The sequence below is a fragment of the Mizuhopecten yessoensis genome, unplaced genomic scaffold (assembly GCF_002113885.1).
Source record: "Mizuhopecten yessoensis strain PY_sf001 unplaced genomic scaffold, ASM211388v2 scaffold3349, whole genome shotgun sequence".
Lineage (NCBI taxonomy): Eukaryota > Metazoa > Mollusca > Bivalvia > Pectinida > Pectinidae > Mizuhopecten > Mizuhopecten yessoensis.
The window spans coordinates 445,256-465,467 of record NW_018405000.1 but is presented as its reverse complement, the minus strand read 5'-3'; the positions used below and the strand labels follow the sequence as shown (position 1 = coordinate 465,467).

The 20,212-nt window shown below is 35.9% G+C and overlaps 1 protein-coding gene across 7 annotated transcripts in view; it reads left to right on the top strand.

Moving 5' to 3' along the window:
* Nucleotides 1-6,223: 6,223 nt before the first annotated feature.
* Nucleotides 6,224-20,212, top strand: part of LOC110447417 (A-kinase anchor protein 13-like) — a 232,534-nt gene continuing 218,545 nt past the window's right edge. For 6 of the 7 annotated variants that reach the window (XM_021493096.1, XM_021493091.1, XM_021493094.1 and 3 more), the window contains exons 1-2: nucleotides 6,224-6,323; nucleotides 10,523-10,683. The gene's annotated coding sequence lies outside the window, so the exon portion shown is untranslated. Of the gene's footprint in view, nucleotides 6,324-6,441; nucleotides 6,680-10,522; nucleotides 10,684-20,212 lie in introns of those variants that run through there. The other variant, XM_021493089.1, reaches the window with a different exon arrangement.

The window sequence follows — 20,212 nt, the reverse complement described above, 5'->3', positions numbered from 1 at the left end:
CAATTCACTGAGTCATGAATCCTGTGTCTAAAGCTGTATCAGAGCAATTGTTGAGTGATAATGGAGCAATTCACTGAGTCATGAATCCTGTGTCTAGAGCGGTATTAGAGCAATTGTGTGATAATGGAACAATTCACTGAGTCATGAATCCTGTGTCTAAAGCTGTATTAGAGCAATTGTTGAGTGATAATTCAACTCAAAAAAACTCATGTTGAGAATTAGTATGAATATCCAAATTGACCAAATATGGTATACATATACATGTAGGCAAGTTTTACATTTACCAGAACTGATCACTGCTACCACATTGTCCTGAAAACCTGAGGATATAAATTATACTTTGCTTATTTTTTCCTAAATTGATACCTGTACCGTACATCTTTCCCTAAATAATCCTGAACGTTTTAAGTATTCACAGATATCAGGAACCTTCTTTATTGCTGTTTAGTGTGAGTGAACACTGTCTTCACAGATATCCGAAAAGCACCAACTAGTTCTTGTTGAAATTTCATCAACTCAATATATCGCATATAACACACTTATACAGGCCTCACCGTTCAGTTAACCAGTGAATGTTATGTTCTATTATAGCTCCAGGTAAACCTTGTTATACTGCCACCATTTGTCTAGTGAACTATAACCATCATGAAGAAGAGGTGTATGAAGGAAGATGGTGTGTAACCCATCTTTTTGAAGGAATTTTATCAGATCCTTTGAAGGAATTGGGTTCAATTAATCTTGCCTGTATATTCTTACTGCTCGAGTCCCTCGCCTAGCCAAATTAAGAAATGTAAATTGAGAGTGCTGCGATCAGATCAATAATACAACAGTAAATAAATTGCATTTTGTTCCTTTGTCATGGGGTAATTGCAGTCGACCGTCGTTCACACTAGGCTGGTGCAGGAAACATTCACTTCTGTGGAGTTCTTGTTAGTTTGTTAATTTTATTGTTAGACATTTTTGTCTATCTATATATGTAATTAAAAGTGCTACCAGAATTCTTGTAAATATCAAACATGAGAATGAATTCCTTGTTCATTCTATGCCAGATATCTACTCAAGACCAATTACCACTGGTTTATACTTGCTAAGGAAGGAAGGATAGACGTTCTTGATTGTGTAACCAAGCTGTAAGGTTGTACCAGTATGTTAGATGTTGACTGGATGTACAATACATATTTGTTTTTGTAGATGTTGTGTAATTTTAAATGTAATTTGTTTTGTATGAAAGAAATTTTTAAATCTTCTTGCTGAATATTCCAGCATTTAATTAGAAATAAAAAGGTATAAAAGATTGAATGTGTTTGATTTTCATTTTATTGGTTTAAAGTGACACTCGTGCCTCGTAATATCACCACTCAATAAAATTGGATGTTTTTTTCCAAGTTAGAATTGAGATGCTTGTTGACAGATTGAAAATCAATATCAAAACTATTTTTAATTCAGTGTAGCATTTTATTACATGAAATTTTGTACGTGTATATATCTGTCCAATCAAAGCTGCAGTCTAGATATTAAAAAAAATATCCAACTAAGAGTACAAGTCACAATAAGTCTAAATCAATTTTATTGTAGCACAATAGATTGGACAAACGTTTAACAGTTTACTTGTCCTGTGACAGGAATACCAGTCAGTTATGGGCTACATATATTGGCTTAAAAAGTTGTCCAGTTGCATTTCTCAATTTATAAACAGGTTTATTTGAAATTATGGGTATCTCTGTGACTATTCTTGGTTTCTGAAACCTGCCTATGTGATTTGTTATTATGTCTGCCAATTATACAGTGATATAGGACATGTAGTGTTACCCTGGTCCATACCTCAGGCCCCGGGGTTAGGAAACAATCTTAGACTTTAGTTTTGCTTAGCTTATTACTTATGACGTCACTTTTCATGATGTTATTTGTGACTGCACTGTATGTTTTTCATATGTAAAACGGGTGTTTACCCGTACGTTGTAAGAAAATGCCTGTTTTACGTACGCTTAAAAAACTTATGTTTTATGGGTGTGATGTTTTACACAGGTGTTTTACACCCGTTACAATACTCCCGTTTTATGCATGGTGACCAAAACATGTGTAAAACGTTTTTCAGGCGTTTTTTATACGCCCGTAAACCACCTGTTGTACTTTTTCCTGTATATCTATAAGTTGTATAAGTTCATTTATGAAGTGTTTTATGTGTGCAGTTGCTAGTCAGATGTGATCCTATAGATGTGGACAACTGGTGTGTGGACTGTTTAGATAGGTTTGATCATCACAGCTCCTGAGGAACTTGACAGGTAGTTCTACAGAGGTAAGGGTGTATCAGCTGCGACTTACTGTTTTAGTTCTCTAGACATAAAATTTTATAACATATTTCTGGCTTGAATCAGGATAAGGTTTGTTGCAGATTTGTCTGTCTTGTTACATTCCTATGGAAGCGTACCCTTCATTAAACATGGAGTTCCGGTGACCTGGTGATGCTTCAGACCAAATTTGATTCAAATTGTTCCATCCAATTATATCTATATTCTTATATTAGGCTCTGTCCTCCTGCTCTCAGTGGGGCCACACTCTTTGTTTATTTATTGTTGAAACCTCTAAAAGTCCACTGCTCCGGACCAGATTTTATTCAACTCCCTTCACCCATACTGAAGCAGTTGTCTTTTAAATATTTACCTTTATTTCTCCTATTGGGCCTTGCCCCTTTGCTCCCCCAAAGGGGGTCATCCTCTCCATTTATGAAACTTTTAGTCCCATTCTGCCTAGTGATGCTCTTGAAATGTTTATCTCACTTAACCATATTGTTAAGGGGGAATCAGAAACCTAAGTGTGAACTAGCACATACAATCTGCTAACACTATCCATAGCATGTTGGTGGCTCCTAATGAGATTCAATGTTGGATATAGGGTGTAGCTAGGCCCAAAATGGAAAAGAGAGGTAATGTTGATAAAATCTATTACAGAATCTTAGCCAGAGACTGAGATAACCTGATCTCACTCGGTTACAGGTAATTGACTTTTTTCTCTCGTACATTTCGTTAGAAAAACTATTCGATATTGCTACAGTCTACAAGTACCCTCAAATAAATATTTCCTAATCACTGCTAAAGCTATGTTTGAATGATCCTGCTTAAAAATGCAGTCCATCCTTGCAAAGAAGACAACGTATTTCACATTGTAGATTATACTTTTCTGCAACATCAGGAATCTAACAACATCAAAACTATATATATATATAAAATGATAAAACAGAATATTTATAATGCAGATTGTCAATTTCAGGCCATTATTGCACAGTTGAATACATGTACATTGTTGTGTGAAAATTCAGTGAAATGTTGTGTAAAGATGCATGACAGATCAGAAGAGATAGAAAAATCTTGCATGGGTTATCACATGGGATACGCCTGTCTGAGGTGTGAAAAATAAAGATCTACTACATGTTCTACAGAACTGTTACCGGGTTATTAACTTTGTTTTATTAGCTCACCTGGCCCGATGGGCAATGTGTGCTTAACGGTATGCCTTACTGCGTCGTCCGTCGTCTATCCATTAACTTTTTCTTTTGAACGACTTCTTCTGAAGAACTGGAGAATCTAGGGTCACAACATTTGACCAGTAGGTAGATGGGATGGAGTGCTATAAAGTTTCCCCATTAAAATGACCTTGACCTACTTTCAAGGTTACAGGGGTCAAATATACTACATATACTTACATTTTGCTAGGATCACTTTTATTTTTGGGCATATGTGAAAATAAATATTTTATTAAGTTCATACTGAGGTTATTTTTGAAAAATTGATTGTTCTTTTAATTCATCAGCACGCAAAAATTCCAAATTCAAATTGTAATTACAGTAGGAAAATGAGCCACAGGAAAAGTGTTACCCTTACAATTGGTAACAACGAGGTACTGTATTCACTAAAAAAATAAAATTGAACAAAGCTCATCCTACATAAACAGAAACTGTTTTAGTATCGAGTGTGATGCCCACGAGCATCAATTACAGCTTCACAACGTCTGCGCATGCCCCGAATGAGATCGCATATCCTGTTTTGTGGGATAGCATTCCACTCAGCTACCAAAGCTGTTCCCAGCTCCTGGAGCGTTCTTGGCTGAACATTTCTGGCAGAGAGAGCTGTATGCAGCATGTCTCACACATGCTCGATGGGATTTAGATCCGGCGAGCAGGCTGGCCAATCCATTTGTTGCTGTAGATACTGCTCAGTCACCCTTGCTCTATGTGGCCTAGCATTATCGTCCATAAGGTTGAAGTCAGGGCCGATAGCGCCAGCATAGGGTGTGACATAGGCATAAAGGATTTCATTGCAGTAAATCTGGGTCGTTACGGTACTATTAAGGAAGACATGGAGGTCAGTTTTCCCACGAAGGCTTATGCCTCCCCACACCCTCCCTGAACCTCTGCCATATCGGTCATGTTCCACAACGTTACCTGCCTGGAACCTCTCCCCAGGTTGTCTCCATACTCTAACGCGCCTGTCGGTGAAGTCGAGACAGAGTCTGGACTCGTCAGTAAAAAGAACAGGTTCCCATTCCTGGAGAGTCCAAGTGCTGAGAGCTTGGGCCAAATCTAATAGGTCCCTAACATGGCGGGCAGTTAAGGGAACTCGTATTGCTGGTCTACGTGACCTAAAACCAACATCATGAAGACGGTACCTAACAGTTTGAGTGGTTACCCGGGTACCAGAAGCATTTAGGAGGTCATTATGTAAAGCTGTGGCAGTCTGGAACATGTGACACCGTGTCTGTATGAGCAAAAATCGGTGGAAAAACGTGCACACGCTTTTATGGTTGACTGAACACATGCACACACAACGATTTGGAAGGCTAACATATTCGCTCAAAACAGTACAAAAGGAAAATATAAAATCCTTTCTAACATTTTGATTTTTTTTTTAAAATAAAGGTGATCCTTAGCAAAATGTTATTAGTATATATTTTAAAAAATTCAAACAGCAATATTTAAAGGACCATAAGGACTAGAGTCATGATACTTGGGTAATTGTTATGAAGACAAGCAGTGATAATCTTTTTCTTAATTACAGTAATGAGGTCAAAGGTCAACTTTAGGTGCTAGTCAGGGGGCAAAGGTCAACATAGGGTAAAAGCTTTAATAATCTCCTTCTCAAGTTCCATTATGTCCAGGGTCATGATATTTGGCCAGTAGGTACCTAGGGTGGAGTGATATAGTCACAGGGGTCAAATATGTTAAAAACTTCAAACAACAATATCCTAGGAACCATTTGGACTAGAGTCATAATACTTGGGTATATTATGTAGACCAGCTGTGTGAGAAGATTTAACAATCATCTTCTCAAGTTCCATAAGGCCCAGATAAATTGCAGCTACATCATCCAAGGACACCGTCTTCATATGACCTTTGATTTTGCAATGCTGCCAAATCCCAAACAAAAACAAACTGAAAATAAACCTGTTCTCTAGCTAATTGATTCAGAGAAAACTTATCAACTTTAACAAAATCAATTTTAATCAGACATTGAACAAAATTAAGCTGTTCTACCTTCCAGATAAGGAATGATTTAACAAAAGAGAATCAAATAGGAATAAGAAATGAAAGAGGAAGTTAGGAAGAAAAGTTTAGGCAACAAACACAAGAACTTATTTAGGTCTCCTTTGAACAGAAAAATCATCTATTTGCCATTAGTACAATGGCTAGTTTTGTGGATACTGAACTGAATTTAATTACTTTTTATATTGTGGAATACATCTGTATAATAAATAAACACAAATATTGTTAAAAAAAGTGTTGGTTTTGTGTATTGAGAGATGGTCAACATGCATGGTTTCAATTTAGCAGAATCGTTATAACTCCTGGTCTAGTTCAGATAACAAAAGAAACAGCAATTTCAGGTCTCATGGGCCTGTTATGTCATTTTTCCTATTTTATTCTTTTCTCTACTTAAATACCTCTCAGTACAATATATGATAATAAATCAATTCAGCTTGGCCACTTTTTTCTGTAATTCCAAAGTTAGAGAGTGTGTGATTTTATGGTGAATGTATAAAGGACCTATCTAGCCTAATAATGTATTTCTTTACATTGTAACAATTTCCTGTAGGCGTAATATGAAAACTGGTATCATCCTTTTGATACAATGTCAACTGCATGATTTCCAATGTAAGTCAATTGAAAGCTGGAGCACCTGTTGAGAAAGCAGTCACATGACATAACAAGTGACGTCACAGATATTTCCGAGTGTCCTGCCGGTATGGCGGTTAAAGTGAAATTCTGCTCTGCCACTAAACGATAATTTTGGATTTTTAAGTGCTTCAGCGATCACCGTTTTACCGTACAGGTAGGTGTTTACATTTATAAGTCGGTACATACAATATAAAGCTCTACAAGACCGTGATAAGTGTTCACTTTCGGACATTTCACTTAGATCTTCTCCAGCTGATCTTCACGAAAATTACAAACCGGAAGTGAAGCGGGAAGTCTGACTGCAATAAACATTGCAGTTAGCTAGCTATAGATTACACACACAGGTGTTGGAAATGTTTCCAGTTGTTTAATGGATGAAATAGAAACATGTTACAGAATTAGTTTACGCGGGTGTGGAAATGTTTTCCTGTACGTCGTTGGGACGGGGATACAGGTGTGAGGACGATACACGGGATTCACCTGTAGCACAAGGGAACCCAAAATTGACAGGTGAGGTGGTACCGACCTATGTATGTTTGGGTCGTCTGTGGTCTCGGTTAAGTCTCAAACTTAGGACAAACTGCATCGTGTGGTTATATTTTGTCTGATTACTTTTGTATTGTACCAGTATCGACGTGTACATGCAATGGCAATTTTAACGGGACTTTATGCAAATTCGTACGTCACAAATCTTGTTATGTTCTCAGAGTAACGTAATAAACGTTAGCTATTTTATAAGCCTTTGATTGGACTTTATTCTGTTGTATACTTTATTTGGAAATCTTGATGTTACATGCGTAATAAACCTGACATAGGCTAGCTAGTACAGACTACAGGACCTAAACAAGTTCTGCATGCCCACAGGCATTATGCTTACTGATCCATATGACAGGTCACCCTTGTTAAAATAGCGTGTCACTATCTTCACGGAAATTGAATCAGGAAAAAATTATCATATTTTTGTTTGTTACTCTCAATTATCAACATCATCATTTATCAATGTATACTGTATGTTTTGACATGATATGTTATTTTAGTAATTACATATGAAATCTTTGAATAATTATATCTTTATTATTTTATTATTTCTTAATAAATCTGTAAATAGATAGTAATGGAAAAATAAATTAAAACATATATTTGATATGCACCATATAGAGATTAGTCAATTAAATTTATTGCTCATTTTTAATGACTTACAAAATGTATATACAATGTGCAATGTGTAGATATACACTAATGAAGTCAGATCTAGAGTGTCAATTTTTTCATCACTATAATCTTCAATTTCCTTTCGGCTTTGTGTCTTTTTTGAAGTGATTTTCTTAGGTGCAAATCCAGGATTAATATTAGTCATAGTACATAAAAAGTGTACAGGTTGTGAGGATTTTTTTAAAAAAGTTTCTAGGTTAAAGAAATATTTTGCATATTTTTTCCCTTATTGTTTTTGGTTGTGAGGTGTTGGGGAGTCCAGAGGGGAGTTTAAGGTTATTTGGGAGAGGGAAATAATTGTTAAAATTATCATCAACAATTGTATTCTTTCAAATTGAATTCAGCCAAATTCATCAGGCAATGTCCCAGATTTTTAAAATCCTTTCGATTTAACAACATAGTAATTATAACACAAGAGTAATGGTTACGACATCTTCGCAAGTCTAAGGGTTACTATCCTGTGCAATTTGGTCTACCTACTCTTCACAGGTAGACCAGATTGTAACCCTTAGCTAGCGAACATGCCATGATGGTTACAACTATAATCCACTTCAAGTTGTCTTTTCAACACAACATATATCTATCAAAACAGGTCGATATTTGTACTTTATTTAGTGAAGGTATCACAGCATTATACTAATTGAATATTAGGTTGTGAAATTAATGATATTTAGATCATCTATATCGTCTCCAGATCCTGTTTGTATATGAAAGAACATTTAATTAACAAACTCATGTGCATTAGACATTGCATGTTATGTACAAACTACTGTTGTGATCCTAGTGATAGATTTAGGATTAAAAGTTTTGCTCTTAGATATGATGGGTTTTTAAATAACAAGTACTCAAGGTAAAAAGTCAGCCATGCTCATGTTGATGCCAGTGCATCCCCATATGAAAGTCATGTTCAGGAGGCACTGACTATTTGAAAGATAGTCCTCATATGAAATCAATATTATGGCCTGTTTGACTTAACAATTCATTGGTTTTTAATTGCATTTTGTAATAAAGATTCAATTGTAGTTTGTAATTAAAAGAACTCTCAGACGTCTGTTTTCCGATTGCAAGTTAAGCTCTCTCATTGTTCGAGACGGCTAGACCACATGCCCTCGTTTGAGTAAGAATCCTTGTGTTCTAAGATAAAGCTGTGACCAAATAATAATTGAAAAAAACAACTTTTGGAAAGTCTGTTAGGCAGTACATATATAATAATTGTATATAAAAAATTGTATGAGGTAGCCTCATAATTATGAAGACCCCCTCCTCCTCCCAGTCCTCACCAGGCGTGGTCAATGATTTATTACACCTGTAACTCATTCACCCCAGAAGACACATTTGAACTCTTCCAATTCAAAGGTTGGAATAGTTCATTATGAAATTTCAGGGGTGGATGAGTTAAAGCAGAGACTAAGGGCTGGTGAGCATATGCCTTCCCCATGAAGCGAACGAAACATTCAATTTCTGAACCTCCAGACACACAGGAATGTTTGTAATGTCCTTCAGTGATAACAATGTTTGAAACTACACAACTTTTTTTACTGTAGTTCATATTTTATCATCTTAATAAGTGCCCCTTTAAGCCATTTTTAGGTGCCCATGGCACTAATTACAGCAAATATGGTATTACATTAAAGGGGTTATGATCAAAGAACTTAAAAAAAAACCTACTGAAGAGGCAGTCTGGTTTGAAGCACGGCTCTGGCTGAAAGGAAGGAACTGGAAGAGAAGGCTATTGTACTAGTATTGTTTGTTGATTAGCAGAGATCACTTAAAGCTAGCACACATAGATATATAGACTGGCTTCATTCAGCCACAGGGGCTAGCAAAGATTTATATGGGATAATAAAAATAGTGAGAAAAAATATGTAACTGTACATAACACAGTTACGTATTTTTTTCTCGCTATTTTTATTCTTATCCCATATAAATCGTTGCTAGCCCCTGTGATTCAGTAAAGTATATATCTAATAGAGAGATCAAAGGAGTCGGGTCCAATTAAGTTACTATGAACATGTACAACATGGTTCTACATGTGTTTAAAGTCCCTGTGAACATTTTGCTGTGTGGGTTATGAATAATTAACATTCATTGTAGCGGAGAAGAATTTCCACGTGTTCAAGATAAATAACTTATGTTGAGTAGGATAAGGATGATATGATGGAGATTTTTCAATGCAGTATGTAAATACTCAATTACTGACCTTGACTACAATGATTGATATATAATTTACAGAATGGACAATTTAAATTCACATTGAGTCGGATTCCATTGTTTAACAAATATACATTGTTAAATATGAATAATTTAAGTTGAGAATTGTCAAACTTTATAAATATTAGCTGAGGTAAATGCACATTATAATTTATATCATGGAATTTTTGGATAAAAATAAATAAAAATAACATTGAGTTTAAAACCAATGTTGTGATTTGCCATCGACTACTAAGAGGTTTGTTCAGACTGGATATGAAACCCCTTCATGTGTACACTATTTATGTACACTGCAATACTTATGTGTTGTATAGAACCTTTGTTTTCCACATTCCATAGAATTGATTTGTGCTCAATACTTTTAAATACACAAACTATTTTTGTCATATCAATATTAGATTATTTTGAATGCCTGCATTTCTAAAAATAACTTGATTTAATGAAATAATGATGGGTGGGGTTGGTAATAAAAAGTTTGTTGCTATAAGCTATATATAACCAAACAGGTAATATAAAGGTGACCATACAGGTAATATATAGATGACCATACAGGTAATATAAAGATGACCATACAGGTACAGGTAATATAAAGATGACCAAACAGGTAACAAAAGATAACCATACAGGTAATATAAAGATGACCAAACAATGTACATGTAATATAAAGATGACCATACAGGTAATATAAAGCTGACCATAGAGGTAATATAGCTGACCATACAGGTAATATAAAGCTAACCATACAGGTAATATAGCTAACCATACAGGTAATATAAAGCTGACCATACAGGTAATATAAAACTAACCATTCAGGTAATATAAAGCTAACCATACAGGTAATATAAAGCTAACCATACAGGTAATATAAAGCTAACCAGACGGGGGACTGAACAGATCTTTGATAAATGTTTATTTATTACTGTTTTACAGGCCAGACCCTCTGATCCCAGAATTGTTATTGTTTACAAAGCACACATACTCTAGCAGTTTATTGTTGTAAATGCAACCCTGCATGGCCGGCAGGAGAAGGCTTCCTGGCTAGTCTTCAGTTGCCCATCTGAGAAGCCGTACCATACTGCGAACTCTTTCAGGTAAGTGCTCTATCTGTTTAGATTTCTGAAACATTTCATTTGAAAAGCCATTTTTTCTAAGAGGTTGTGGTAAGTCCTTCCTATTTCACTTGTTGAATATTTTTCCTTTGTTTGAATCACAAATCACTTATTTAACCAAGTAATCGACCATGTACCTGCTCTTAATAATGTAAGATTAAACGACTTTAACTTTGACGCGAACAAATATTTGCCAAGAAATTCTACATTTGTAAGATTAGTTAAGTCTGTAATTTGTCTATAATGCACTCGTGATGTGTCTCAAACTGGTTTTACTAGTTTGTGCTGAGATTATATTTAAAAGTCTTTATACCATCGGTCCAAGATGGATGTCTTGGCTTCTGGTAGGACTCCATAATTTGCTTCATAATCAAGTCTTGAAAGCAAAGTCAGGCTGAAATCAAGGAAACACAAGATGTTATTGTGCATGTTATATTTTATCTGCTATATTAAGACTACGTGATATTATTGGAAGTAGGATCACCAGACTCTATATAGATTCCAATATACTTAGGGATATAATTAGGACAAAGATTGTTTCAGAAACGTCTAGTGTATCACCAGTGCACATACGCATGTATACACCAATTGATATAAAAGCATCAATATGCTGTGAAGCTGTGGTAAACGCTGATCGATTGTATCCATTGTGCAATGAGGTTTAATAAGTACGTTATTAATATAGAATGTGTTTGGTATGGGGTATAATTAGTACAGTTTGCTATAGGTGTGTATAAAATGTGCGAAACTGGTGTAAAAGTCTTATTGAATTGGTTATTGATACATATACACAAGAGATACTTTGCTTTCTATTGTATACTGGCCATGGGAAACTTTGGCCCAGTTATTCGTCCTTCGCTGGTAATATCCTTGTCCCCTAGTGTTAATTTCTTCCTTCACATTCAATTCCTATATAGGGTATGCCGTGTACTAAAAGTGGCTGTCATGTTAAATTGACCCAAGCGAATGTAAAACTGTGATGAAACTTTCCCAGTATGAACTACTGTATACCCAGCCCGTTTGCATGATACTTTCAGGTATCTGTTTAACTCATTCACCCCTGAAGACACATTTGAACTCTTCCAATTCAAAGGTTGGAATAGTTCATTATGAAACTTCAGGGGTGAATGAGTTAACAGGCAGCATTGATCATCTTCATACCACAAGTACAGTAAATATACTGTTAAATGACTAATACATATGAAAGCTGTCATCATATATGCAATATGCTGTGACAGACAGTTTGCTGATGTTTCGAGATTTAAAAATCAGTATCCATTAAAATGAAATGATGGGAGACAGAATGCAGGTTTTACATGAGAAGATACATGTAACTGTTGAACACACAGTAGAGTAAATCAGGCAGGTGTTTCCACAGGTGTGACGTCCTGGGATGTTAAATCTAGTTATATATAGGCATAACATATTTGAATTAAAAAAGGTTTTATGTGTATAACAGGAGAAAGAGATAGAAATACATGGCCAGACTAGGGTTCGAACCGTGGACCCTCGAAACTCTAGACGGAACTTTGGCTGCAAATTGTTTCAGATAGTCGTTAATTCTTTTATTTACTCAGGTTCTTTGAATTTTTTTTTTTGTATTTGTTTTATTTTTCAGATTTTTTTCTTTGACATATTCATGAATAAGGAACATGAAAAACCTTTAAAGTACAGCCACATTTAGTTTTAAAGACAAACAGTAATTTGTGTGGTGCATCTCTTGCTGATAAAAAAGGTATTATCTTAGTTCATAAACGTTAACGCTGTACAGGAAGAATGCTACAATGATTGTAATTGTATCCGGCACTACCAACACACAAGATTACAACAGGTATACACGGGAATACATGTACATTTAACAAATGATGGAAGAAATAGGGGTGGGGTGAGTAAATATCTTTGACTATTTTGCTAGTCTGCATGGAAGTTTCCAATTTGGATTTTAATATTGTTTTTTTTTAGTTCAGTATGTTTTACCTGAATATTGGCCATATCCAGGACCCTACGTATATTTTCTTAAATCTAATACTATTGCTACTTCCCTGGCTATACATGTACAGTGACATTCCAGGCCAGTGACAATCACCCTGAAGGTGCATTATTTTTTTTTTCATGTCTTTAGACTTTTAAATTGCTCCACGACACATTGAAGTACCAGTGACATACTCCTGCTGGTGTTATGGACAATTCTTCTGACAGTTCTCAGCAGGTCGGAGATCAGCGGGTCACACTACAATCTAGGCATGTGATACATGGCTATAATAACAGGGTTGAAAGTTTGTAAACAAACTAGCTGTTGTGCTCCTAAGGAATACCCCTACAACGTGTTGTTTGTCACTGTGAAGTAGCAGAGGTAAAAATAGATCCAAAACATGTTCCGTTTGAAAAGAGATATCTACGTGTAGGTCAGATAGAATAGAGGTCTGGGGCCCAGAGCTGGGGGTCTAATCCTTTCTGTCAGTTACACTGGGGCATTGGTGAGATTTATTAACACCAAACCCATACACCTTAACTTGTGCTTTATCAATACCATACCCAACAAACCAAGTTATTGTGAAGTAGTTATAAGGAATCGGAAAAGACCAGTCATCTACAATTGTGGGTTTTAAAATGCTAATTACCTCGTAATTGAGGGTGTGGTGATAAAAGAAGCAACATAAAAAGACTTGTTTATTGTGTAATAAGTTAACCTTAAATGTCTGTAGTCTTTATAAGCCTAAGGCAAATCAGGTTAAATCTCGTAAAAATCTTAAACATTATAATGAATCAATGCGCAAAGAAACTTGACCCTGCTAGCTTCTTATAGACATTTGGTAAGAGGATAGCTAGGGTGTTTTTTGTATGAATGTTTGCTTTCAATTGTTTAATGCGTGTATACATAATAAGTTAAGGTGTTCAGGTGGCAAAGGTGTTCGGGTGGCACGTTCAGGATAGCACTCTTGTCTTTTACCGACAATTACTTGATCACACACTAAAAAGTATTTGGTCACCTTCACGACAAAATTTTCCCCAAATACATTAACTCTGGTTCCCTTCCATATCATGATTTCCTGAGCACTCCTAAATTATGAAGCAAGTTTTATCAACTTAGATATATGAATCACTTTTGTTGTAAAATACAATTTAAAAAAAGTTTAGTTACTTATGAAGTTATGCACAAGACAAGGATACAAATGAAAGTTTTATTGATCAATTTACCTGACAAAACTCTTCAACTTTTTACCATATTTAGAAGTCAGGGTGGTAGATTTGGAGCAGATCTAGAGGTTGGCCACAGATTATCGGTTATCGGGCAGGTGTAATGATATGGTAGATTAGTCCTTTAGTAAGCCCCATTACTCACATTCTTGGCTAATCGTGTGGTCACTGGCCAGATCAAATGGTCAAGCCAAACAGTCACAAGTCCCTTGTTATGTATCAGACAAAGAAATATTGGCGAAACAATTGCATTGTTAAATTATTTTTTTTTGAATAATACATCCTTATCATCTAGCAGAACTTTAAACTCTTTTGGAATCATGATTATGCTTTGGTGTTGTAGTACTTGTGGTAGAATGAAGTGTACAGATTTGTTCTAGAATTAGTGGTAAGATATATACATATATTTATTTGATTTAGTGGTAAGGTGTAGGCTAGATATTTGTACTTAATTAAAGTGATTGAGTCAGCAGACCTGTCCATAGATGACATGTATATATACAGCAGCAGATGTGGGGTCACGTCCTATCTGTAAACACCTCGTCAGGGATCTTGTAATAGTCCTTGTGAATGTTTACCTGTAAGAGATACCAAAGGATTTTCGAGGTGACAATCAAGACTACTAAGGTCAACCCTTGAGATTTGATTTATCTTATATACAACATGTATATATATATATACACACACTATCAGGAAAATTCCCCATGTACTTAGTTATACCATATTATATTTATTTAAGAATTTGTTCCTATGTATTGACAAAAGGTATTTAATCCTAACTACCATTTCTTTGGCATTCAGGTTGTACTTATTAAATAAAACATTATTTCAATTATTTTAATTATTTTTACATATACATCCATTTAATTGTACCTTCACTACAAAGTTGGCAGGGAGGTGGTATACTGAAATCAGGTCGTCTAGCTGTCAAGTACGCATCTACTTCAGCTATCACTTAAACTTTGCATAAAATGGCTAGTTTGTTTTCATTGATTTTATACAGAGTTATGGCCCTTGATTTATTTTTTAAAAAGTTTTATTGTTTGCTAACAAAACTTTTGTGCAGTTAACTACTCCTCAAGTAATAGTATGCAATTGATTTCTAATGAAAGTTAACAACTTAACAATCATTTCCAGTCTATATACCTATCAATTAAATTACTATTTGAATACAGATATGCTTCTAGGATTGGCCCGAGGTCTGCCGCAGCCCATAAGGGCTTAGTCCCTGGCTCATAACATAAAAAGGTTCAGATCCCTGTCCTATAACCATTTATTTTACTATCTGTGTATGAACAGAAAACTATGCATAGCTACCAGGGCCTGACTCAATACTTGATGACTTAGTCTGTGGGTCATAGTGTTGAAATTATTGAGATTCCCAGCCAAAATCACATATATAATTGCAAGGCATGAAGAGTCTTAATACATATATGCTACCAACAGTGGCCGATGGATCTGTCCCCTCCCTTAGGGACTTAGTCTCTGGGTCATATAATGTTTACAGATGAGAACCTGACCCTATAACAACCTATCCCTATAACAACCTATAAAGTGGTAATCAGGAAAATTTGAATACACACATGCTATCAGAATTGGGCCCAGGGTCTGGTCCTTTCCTTGGGATCTTATTGACATTATCACTTTTAATGAAAAAAGGAAGCTATGATTGCCTTAATATCCAGGTGAGCTTTACGAGTCCTCTGGGCCTCTTGTTTTTGTCAGTGATATGACTAGACTTTAGTTAGAGACATGACATTTCTAGCTGAATTAACAAATGGATATCTTATCAGGTATTAAATACTTGTACTATATAGAGTTTGATATGGTGTAGTATAAAGTAATAAGACATAACTGTTTAAGTCCTATTTTACCCATATATAGGCCCTACAGATAGGCCTCACTTGTACAATACTGTATAAGGAACGGATTAATATGGCATCGACCTTTCAGAAGAAACTCTGTTTACACCTCAGGGTAAAGTCTGGCTCCATTGTAAACAAGCTGTACAGAAAGACTTGGGTGATATATACCTAAAACTACATCTACATTTATCGATGGTTTGGTCACACACACACAAAAATGGCATTTACATGAAAGACAAAGATGAAAGAGGATTTGATCTTTTAACTTGTTTACCTGTGCTGTTTTATTGTCCACAAAACATATACAGAAAATGATGATGGGCATAAACTAATGTAATAACATTAAATCTCCTGCTACACCTGGGGATATAGGCCCAGTTGGTATCTCGGACACTACCTGATAAGTAAAATGTTCTGGCTACCACACTGGCCAAGGGTATAGGAAAAGACCCATGTTGATGATAAATATAGATACTTAACAGTTTTTTTTATACAGTCTTATGGCAGCGCCAGAAAAGTGTCGGAAATCAAATGTTCATGATCAATCTTTAATGTTTTTGAAATAAACTTTTTGATTTATTAATAATTTTGAAATGGGTAGGGGCCGTGGTAGCCAAGTGGTTAAGGTGTCTGACATTCTGCTACCACTAGCCCTCCACCACTAAGTCATGGGTTTGAGGCCTACGTGGGGCAGTAGCCAGGTACTGGCCGTAGGTCGTTGTTTTTTCTCCGGGAACTCTGGTTTTCCTGCACCACCAAAACCTGGCATGTCCTTAACTCTTTCCGTACCGCAAATCCAGTCCGTATTCCATACCGGATTTCCTTACTATAGACTCGCCCCAGCGCAGATAACAAAATGGTGCATTATAATGTACTTTTTAACGAGGTGTAATTGCTGCAAGAATTAAACAGGTAACCATGAACAAATATTGTAACTGTTTCATGTTGTTGTGTATAGACACACACCTCTTCATTTATGCAGCATTATGACTAACTGGCAGCTATTTATGACTGAAAAATCGACATCTGTCTGGCAACAATTGATACGAAACCTTGACTTCAAAACAGCGTTGTATTGCAGGTTCCTAATAGGGACTGATTATTGTTTACGAATACAAAGTCGTTAGTTTTTGTGTCACCTGCGAAATGCTTGTGACACAGGTATTGCTATGTTGATGTCGGCTTCAGTGTCGTCCGAACAGAGGTTTTTGTGCGATAACTTGAGTTTCCTTGGGCCGATCAAACTCAAACTTCATGTAGTGCTACTTTACAAAAAGTGCTTGCTTGGGATTGCTTTTCAGGCCCGAAGGTCAAAGGTCAAAGTCACTGTTTCTATAAATAGAAAATCTGTTTTCGTGCGATGACTTGAGTTTCCTTGGGCCGATCAAACTTAAACTTCATGCAGTGCTTCCATACCAAAAGTGCTTGCTTGGGATTGCTTTTCAGGACTGAAGGTCAAAGGTCAAGGTCACTGTGACTATAAATAGAAACTTCACTAAAACTATACAGGACGGCTTCGATCTACCACTTGACCCGCAGTGTATACCTCTAAAATGCCGTCTTACTCCAAATGTTATTGACAACACTAGCTGTTTAACATCATAATCCACAAGTTTGTTCATTTATTTATGGGAAACCATCCGACAAATCATACAAATTAAACTTGGAGTTGAGACATTGAGTATCCATAGCAAGTTCTTCCCAGAATAACAGATTATATAACAAAATGATACCATCCAAAAACATAATCTATGATTATTGCTTACTTTTAACATTATTTCTTGAAATGAAAAGTGTATCTATATTTCTACGTAATCTCCCAGCTTCCTGCGTAGGCAACACATCCACTTCCGTGGAATTCTTGTTTAATTTCTAATTACAAGTAGATTTCATTAAGAATTATATTAAAATATTCATATTTACTTCCATAAGTCTAAATAAATATTTGATGATGAATTTACGAGTGTTCATATCAAATTAAATTGCCGCCATATTGTTTATATTTGAGACACCAAACGCAAACATCTTGCATAAGATTCGAAAACAGTAGGTCACAAATTATAAATTGTGTACTCTGCACCTATAAAAATAAATCTTTCCAACTGATGGGTGCTGATTTTAGCGAAAAATAATTGTATTACGCGATTGTCGTGTGCGATAACCACATCAGACCAAAGTCTGTTGTCGCGTGTACACAACATGTACACGACAACAGTACGGAAAGAGTTAAAGGACCGTGGCCGTTAACAGGACGTAAATCACAAGTAAACCAAAAACCAAACCAAATTGAAATGGGTATGAACACATTATAAGCCTGTGAATGTCTGTTACAGCCTTGTTGATTGTTTACCTCTGTTTTCTGTTTACCTCTGTGTAGATTCCATTCATCAGTCAGTGGCTATTTGATGTACATTCTTATTGTCTGTAGATGTGTAACAAATCAGGGAAGGCTGACCTCAGTGAGGGGACTGATCTAGTCACCTGTCTCGCATGTACTCTGGAAAATAATACCATGTCCAAAAAATAGATTTCTGCATTGTAGAAATTTTGAGTCCAGGACTTAACATTTTGTACTTTTTGGAGTAAACATCAAATACATGATAAAATTGAGTGAAAACATGAAATACTGTATGACATTGAGATTGAACCTCAAGTATTTAATGACATTTGATGGGTAAACATCAAATACGTAATTTCATGGGGAGTAAAGGTCAGATATGTCTTCATTGAAAGTAAATATCAAATACTTGATAACTTGAGAATAAACGTCAAATACTTCTTGACATTGGGATTGAACTCCAAATACTTAATGGCGTCAAGAGTAAACATCAAATACGTAATTTCATCGAGAGTAAATATCAAATACTTGATGGCATAGGGACTGAACGGCAAATGAGTTCTTAATAATTTAGATAGGAACAATTCCTGTTTATAAGTGTTAAAGTATGTACGGCAGAATTTGGCCATCACCGTGACCTACATCCTTTCTGATATGTATTGCTCATTATTACGTGACCTTCATCCTTTCTGATATGTATTGCTCGTTATTACGTGACCTTCATCCTTTCTGATATGTATTGCTCGTTATTACGTGACCTACATCCTTTCTGATATGTATTGCTCGTTATTACGTGATCTACATCCTTTCTGATATGTATTGCTCGTTATTACGTGACCTTCATCCTTTCTGATATGTATTGCTCGTTACTACGTGACCTACATCCTTTCTGATATGTATTGCTCGTTATTACGTGACCTACATCCTTTCTGATATGTATTGCTCGTTATTACGTGACCTACATCCTTTCTGATATGTATTGCTCGTTATTACGTGACCTACATCCTTTCTGATATGTATTGCTCGTTATTACGTGACCTACATCCTTTCTGATATGTATTGCTCGTTATTACGTGACCTACATCCTTTCTGATATGTATTGCTCGTTATTACGTGACCTACATCCTTTCTGATATGTATTGCTCGTTATTACGTGACCTACATCCTTTCTGATATGTATTGCTCGTTATTACGTGACCTACATCCTTTCTGATATGTATTGCTCGTTATTACGTGACCTACATCCTTTCTGATATGTATTGCTCGTTATTACGTGACCTACATCCTTTCTGATATGTATTGCTCGTTATTACGTGACCTACATCCTTTCTGATATGTATTGCTCGTTACTACGTGACCTACATCCTTTCTGATATGTATTGCTCGTTACTACGTGACCTACATCCTTTCTGATATGTATTGCTCGTTACTACGTGACCTACATCCTTTCTGATATGTATTGCTCGTTACTACGTGACCTACATCCTTTCTGATATGTATTGCTCGTTATTACGTGACCTACATCCTTTCTGATATGTATTGCTCGTTATTACGGGGCGGATTATTTCTGCTCAGAAGCATGCATTGCTTTGATTGATTTTCTTTGTTAATCAAATGCCATATTGAAAGTTGCAGCCAACTGCACAGTAAAATCAATATTTACCTGTTGGCTTTCCTGGAATGTATCGGCAGCCTGTATGAAGAGTTTCCATTTTCAGATATGCTTTTCCTATCGCTATTGGCCATGCACCGCTGGCTTTAAGTTAATTACTTTTATACATGTCTGCTTATGGTGTGTTGTGTTTTAAATAGGACTTGTAAGTTGTATTTCTGGTACTGGCCCAATCATGTATGATCAAGTTAATAGCATGATGTATACCAGCGTCACTTTACCTGGGAATTTATTGTGTCATGGTGCAGAACTTCGTTACATTTCAATGACGGTCCAATTGGGTTTGTTAGGGCAGAGGCTATCAGTTGTGCTTAAATGACCTTCCCAACTCTACTTCAAGGTCAAAGGTATCACATACATAGTTCTAAAGAAGCAAGGATGTCTTTGATTTAATGTTTCATCAATGAATGATCTTGAACTACTTTCAAGATTGTGATG